At 34.7% G+C, this 6,000-nt stretch overlaps 1 protein-coding gene across 3 annotated transcripts in view; it reads right to left on the bottom strand.

The window, feature by feature from the left end:
• Positions 1-6,000, bottom strand: part of tasp1 (taspase 1) — a 29,404-nt gene that overhangs the window by 1,520 nt on the left and 21,884 nt on the right. The gene's annotated exons all lie outside the window — the stretch shown is intronic.

The following is a 6,000-nucleotide window of genomic DNA, read 5'->3' as shown; positions in this document are numbered from 1 at the left end:
ATATATATATATATATATATATATATATATATATATATATTTACAACTATTGTGTGTGTCCGCAAATTAAAAACTAAAGGTGGAATTTAGCCATTTGATTTATATGTTAAAAAAGGGAAGTATGGGAAAAGTGTGTTATTTCAAAAGGAGGGAAAAAAAGCAACATTTTAACAGCAAAACATGTCAGATAATGATCTAAATCAGCTCAATATTCTACAGTGATTTCCAGTTTTGGTGCTACATGTCCCAAGGCAGCCATCTGTCTGCATAACAGGTATTCATAATAAAAAAAAAATAAATAAATAAATAAAAAAAAAAAATAAAAAAAAATAAAAAAAAATAAAGAGTTACACGCAGAAAAGATGATCAACTTAATAAAAATAGAAACATGTATACAAAAAAACACAAAAACAAAACAGAGTACATAATTGAAAACAATACATCAGTGGATGTAAACAAAAACAAGATCTACCGGTTTCATTGTTAGTTTAATGAAGATTAGATATTATTAGATATTCTTTTTTTTTCAGTATATACATCGAGGGGTATGACCCAGTAACTTGCAACGAGTAAGTAGATTCCTTATAGATTTTTACACAGTATTTAGACAGTATTTGTACCTAGGAGGACACTGTTTTTTTCTTTTTTTCAGTTTGAACTGAATGAAAAGTTGTAAGGAAGTCACAAACACAGCTTGGAAGGCATGAGCTATACTTCCATTTAGAGATCAAAGGTGACTGACTCGCCCTGTGCCATTAATTACTGTCATCCTCCTTCCTTTATCTCGACACGAAAGGCTAACACTGACGCCATTTTTGAGTCAGGCCATTGAACTGGTCCCACATAATTCACCCAGATGCAGGAGTTGACTGGTGCGTTTTGGTTGGGCTCAGACTAATCCCCAGAGCACCCCGAGGGCAACTGTCACCACATCGGGACTGCAACAGACAAGGCCAACTACACATGGCAATACTCTCAGGGGGTCATTATGCATCCAAGTGTACGCCTCTGAGTCCATCCTCTTCCCTTCATCTTCCGAAAATGAGGTTAAAAAAAGGTCTCATTTAAACTGTCGGATAGGAGGTCCCCGTCTGAGTCATGATCAACTTATGGTGACAAACTAAATGTTTTCCTTTTGATGTTTGCATGCCAGTGGGAAACAGCTTTCACGCCAAATCCACAGCTGAAAATCCCCCCAGAGCACAGTTAACTGACTGCGTGAGTTTATGAGAGTGTCAAATAAAGACAGTTTAAACTTTAGATGCATAACATGCACGGTCCATTAACGAGTTAATCCAACCAAAGACTGAGGCTGGGGGTTATAATGCAAATATGGCCCAGTCTTACTTGCATACAACATTTATGACAACTCTTATGATGTGGCATAAATTTTACCTACTGGAGGGTTTTACCTCATCTTATATTATTAGTCTGAAATCTGAATCTGTGGTGATAACAAAGCAGGTGAGGAATAAAGATACTGTTTTTACACACATATCCACTGTAGATAACGGGGAAACTTTACATCTGAAAAATGAGATTAGCATGTATAAAAATCTAATCAGGCTCATCTAAAAGCCAATTTGCGGGCTGTTTCTCTTGAAAATAATAGCAGAAAATGTTTGCATTGAGTTATTATAACAGACAGCAGGTCCACAATACGTCTTGATTTAGTCCAGTTTAACTCTGAAAATGGCTTTGATCACAAAATTGTAACCTTCATAATTATGTGGGGGTGACTAGCCACAATACAATAAATGAATAAGTTATGAAATAATTACTTACATTTTTTATTATCTATTACAACTGGAAATGCATAGTCAAATGCATCCTCAGTTAAATGTATTCATTTTTTTGTGTGCCTCAGAACAGGAACGTAACATAATATATAAATAAAACAAATGTATTTAATTGAGAACCAAATAATTAATTATATACTTATATTAAAAACATGTATTAATTTTCTGTTTTAATAAATTAATGAAATATCTGAATAATTGTTCCATATGTTTTTTTATTTATTGTATTGTGGCATTCACCAGCTTCCATGTAAATTACTCTAAAGAGACTTTTCTTTTTTTTTTTTTTTTTACAAATTACATAATAAAATTAAGTGTTGGCAAAATTAATACATTTGAATAGCATGCTTGAAAATATCTCCAGAATATATATTTTTGACATTTTCATAGCTAGAAAATTGAATTCTGCTCAGTTTGATGCTCTTTTTTTAAAACATTAGACCATTTGTTTGGCTAACATGAATTTTCTCATTAGCTTTTAAGATAGCAGACATAAATGAATATAACAATCATTACGGTAGTTAAGATTTCAAGATTTAAAAGAAAAAGGTGTAAAATATGGTCAAGTACGCCTTCTGGGTCATATTTAAATCAAATCTTATTTAATTTCCTTCTAGAGGTTTCTGTTTAAGAAAACCGCTGTATGAAAAGACGTTTAAAGAAAAAGCAAGAAGACATGCAAACCTGTTTACAACTTGTTACTCTGTGACCAAAGCAGCCACATGACAGGACAACAGCTGTCTCAAAATACACCATCAACAGCACAGCTCATTGTTCATATGTTTAAGAAAAACAACATTCTTTGTTTATATAAATGTGTTAAAGAGTTACAGAAGCCACACATTAACACCACAGTATACACTAAAGGATAAATGTAGCTCTATGACCCTGCTGTTGTTTTCTTGCTGTGGTTTTCTAGATTTTTTTCCTCTTAAGAGTAACTACAAAGACAATTGTTTGCTATTTCAACTTCGAACTCCCCGAAAGAATAATAGCAAAAGTGTTTTGTAACATACAAAATAAATAAAACCCAGACAAGCAGCATTGCATACATTTTCCCGACTTAAAAGATGAAGAAGGTAATCTTTGTAGTGGTAAAGATGTAAAAAAGAAAGAAGAAAACAAAGATGTGGTGGAGTGCTGTCAATTCTCCGTTTGTCTTTGTGCAGCCATAAAAAATAAGTCTAAACCACTGGTTTGTAGCTCTGTACAACAATTGGATGCTTCAAAGTTGTTTCGTGGTAAGTGTAGGTGAATATTTGAATAAAATCTAGAAGCTCCACATCAACAAAAAAACTGGTTATACTAAAAAAAGAGAAGAAACAAGATGTAAACTTCACTTTTGCAGTGCCATTAATATCTGAAAGAAAAGGGAGTGAGGAAGAACCCGAAAATTCACTCTGTTGCTATCGGTGAACCCACCCTACTTGGGACTTCCAGACTGCAATGAAAACACTTCAATATGAAGACTGTTACTGAATGATAAAGACCCAAATTTAGTTATTTTCAGCTTAAGTGCATCAGCACAATCAGAGAAATGCAAAAAGCCATCTGAAAGGAAATTAGCGAAGACGTGTCTGCACTTTATCTAGGCCAGGGTTCTGCAACCTTTTTCATCTAAAGAGCAATTTCTCTCCATATCTGACAAGGTAAAAGTCATTTAGAGCCACAGGGTATTACATGAGTCTTTCATCAAACAAAATCTATTTTTTTTTATTAAATATGTCTTTTAGGGAATCTGTTGCCATCTTTAACAACCAAAAGTTTATTGGTATTTTTAGCTTTTAAAATAATGTTAAAACACATAATTTCCAAGCTAATTACCGGTAAAAGAAAAATGGCTCTAAAAACATTATTGATTGTTTCTATGTAATTCTGTTGTAAAGATTCTGTTCAAATATCTTTATCAAAACCACTAAACCTCCTAAGAGCGGTGGTTGTTATTAAAGTACGGTATATTAGTTCGTTCCAGTGGTGGCCGGTGGAGTTTTCTCCAGTGGAGGCTATATATTCAAAACAGACATATACACCAATAAAAAGGTATATTAAGTTTTCACAACAGTATATTTATATAAATGCCAACAATAAAAAACATTATAAAATCACTTTATAAAAACAAAACATAATCTCATGTTTAATTTTCGTACATAAATCTTGCCCTTCTGAGGCTTTGTGAAAGTAAATCTGTGTTTTGCATGGTCCAATATTTTGTCACAAACCAAAACAAAAAAATACACAAACCCCCCCCAAAAAATAATGAGCCAGTTAAATAATGGAAAAGCTATTAGTCAGCTTTATATTTTTTAATACATAAAAACTATTTCTTTTCTGAGAGTGTTTATTTAAGAGCAACTGTGAAATTAGCAAACATCTAGAAATAGTACACTTTATAATATATATATAATTTCCCACGTGAATCCCAGATTGTTCATGCTTCTTTGCCTTTTCTTAAAAGTCCTGTCTTTATCCATGCTGGGTCAGTTCCTGACGTTTGAAAAAGGCGGCAGGCAATCACAGCAGCAGAATAAAGCCTTAGCCTTGCTGCATGCAGTTAGCTAAGCTTTGTAGCTAAACCAGATCCTGAGTTTACCGTCTCCATCTGTTTTTGGACTGATGATTCATTTTGATGTTTGGCTAAAACCTTTATATAGCAGAGGAGCTAGTACACATGTACAACCTTTAACCAGAGTCAATGGGCAAACATTTTTGCACCCCAGGGCGGAAATACGTCAACAATCCAATGAAAAATGAAATGATGCTTTACTTATCATTAAAGATTAAATATTTATCTTGCACATCTAACACATATATATCAATAGATTTGAAATATTTTAAATTTATAATTTAATTTTATTTCGTCTTAATCAAGGTCATTGAGCTGGTGGGGCGGCACCCTAGCACCCTCTATTGGCCAGCCGCCACTGGTTAGCTCTTTATATCCTTTTTAAGCCTCTTATATGATTCAATTAACAAGGTCCAAAGAGCCGCATGTGGTTGCAGAACCCTGGTATAAACTGATAGAAAGAGCAAGATTTGATGTAGATAACAGGAAGACGTTTTGTTAAAACATTTGTCTTTGTTATCCTACTGAGCTTTAAACCTCTAATTTTCAAAGCAAACTGTGGATGTGGAAATGCTCCCAACCTTTTGAAAATCCTAGACATCATCATATAAAGATCTGCATATTCAAGAAAATACAAACAGAGACTGCTGTTTAAGCAATGCTAGCTGCAATAATCACTTAAAGCTATTCCACCTAAAACGTTCACATATTATAGAAAATTAAAAAGTAAACATTATCACCTCTGCTGATAACATCTTTTTGAATTTCAGAGCTTTCAGAGTTAAACGTTCCCCTAAAATACACCTCTGTTCTATATGTTTCTCAATAAACAGAGCTGTGTGAAAGCCCTTTCATGTTATTATCACATATAATCAGCGGACAATGAAGTATGGGTGGACTGAAATAGTCAGCTTATAGGAATGGAAGGAATGTTTGCAGAAAAGCTTTCTTGGTATTGAAAAAACTGGTAATAGAAATGCGTGTTTTGCAACATTTTAAGTCATTATATGTTTCATATACAGAGAAGATAGTTATGACAACATGAGATAGTTTGTTCCAAGGTGCTTCTTCTGCCTCTGGTGCTACATTATAAATGGGGGACCCTTCTCTAGCTTTGAGGTTGAACATTCTTACAGATTTAAGATCAAGGTCATGGTCATACAAGTGGCACTTTGTTGGCCTCTAAAGCAGATGTGACTGAGCTCTTTAATGTTTCTATCTCTTGCTATTTGAACTTCATCTGACGCGAGAGAGAGAAAACAGATGCTGCCCTCCGTGCTACCCCCCTTAATGAACGTATGTAAGCACTGAGCAGAAAACAGCTCTGGTCCCAGCTGGGGATCAGCAAGAGAAATCTTGTTTGCACCCATCGAGGGAGCATGACGGACAGAAAAGCCAGCTGCTCTGGTGTGCAGATGGCATAGCTTGAATCCCACTGTTGATATCCAGTAGAAACAATCTAAGGTTTGGTGGAGCAGCTGGGATCTTGGCTGCGTTCTCTAATATCAAAATCACCGCTGCTCCCTCCAGAAGAAGCGGACACCCGCCCCCAGGAGACAGAGATGGTTGATGACAAATGATATTCCTGGATCTGCACCCACTGACCAAATACTTTAAATAACTTTTTACTGTGAAATG

The sequence above is a fragment of the Cyprinodon variegatus genome, unplaced genomic scaffold (genome assembly GCF_000732505.1).
Source record: "Cyprinodon variegatus isolate N-32 unplaced genomic scaffold, C_variegatus-1.0 Scaffold409, whole genome shotgun sequence".
Taxonomy (NCBI): Eukaryota; Metazoa; Chordata; class Actinopteri; order Cyprinodontiformes; family Cyprinodontidae; genus Cyprinodon; species Cyprinodon variegatus.
Note: the sequence above shows the minus strand (reverse complement) of the source record. Positions and strands in the feature narration are given on the sequence as shown.